General features: G+C 45.1%; 1 non-coding gene across 1 annotated transcript; it reads right to left on the bottom strand.

Moving 5' to 3' along the window:
• Window positions 1-236: 236 nt before the first annotated feature.
• LOC115030953 lies at window positions 237-396 on the bottom strand. The gene has a single exon (XR_003836549.1). It is a non-coding gene; the product is annotated as a U1 spliceosomal RNA (small nuclear RNA).
• Window positions 397-860: the final 464 nt, after the last annotated feature.

The following is an 860-nucleotide window of genomic DNA, read 5'->3' as shown; positions in this document are numbered from 1 at the left end:
GGTGCTCTTACCCACTGAGCCATCTCACCAGCCCGTACTTTAGGTTTTTTCTTTGATAAGAAGTTACCTGCCTCTGGGGCTGCAGAGACAGGTACCTGCCTCTGGAGACAGCTACAGTGTACTTACATATAATAAATAAATAAATCTTAAAACAAACAAACAAAGAAATCACCTGCCTCTTCTGTCCAGAATTGGGATTTCCGTGAGGACAGAGATTTTTGTTTGTCTTGGGTGCCATTATGCAGTTATTATACCACAAATTTACCACAAATTATACCACAAATTTCCTGCATTTGGGGAAATCACAGGGGTCAGCACACCCAGAGTGCAATGGATGAGCCTCGCCCTGGGAAAAGCACCTTTGTGATCATGGTATCTCCCCTGCCAGTTAAGTATTTTGTAAGAATTTTGTCTTTTAAGTCAGGATCTGGGGGGGACTGGAGAGAGGGCTCTGCCTATTAGAGCCCTGCTGTTTTTTTGTTTTTGTTTTCGTTTTGTTCAGAAGATCCAATTCCTAACACTCACAGATGGCTCACAACCTTCCATAACTCCAGTTCTAAAAGATCCAAGGGCCTCTGCAGGCACCAAGCACTCGCATATGCACTTGCTATATAGCTGACTCCAAACTTGCTGTGCAGCCTAGGCTGTCCTGGAATGCTTCATTCTACATTCAGAACAAAGCCAGCATCATATCACTTTTTTGGCACCTCTATAACTCCTATGGAGACTCAAGCCGCTGAGTCATTGGAAGAGGCACCCAAGGGCTGGGATTATGGATATGCACCACTGGATAAGAAAAGTGCACAGCGGCACACACCTCTAATCCCTGCACTCAGAAGCTAGAGGCAGTCAGATCTCCA

Source organism: Mus caroli, chromosome 4, assembly GCF_900094665.2.
Source record: "Mus caroli chromosome 4, CAROLI_EIJ_v1.1, whole genome shotgun sequence".
Classification (NCBI taxonomy): Eukaryota; Metazoa; Chordata; class Mammalia; order Rodentia; family Muridae; genus Mus; species Mus caroli.
This window is presented reverse-complemented; position numbering and strand designations above follow the sequence as displayed.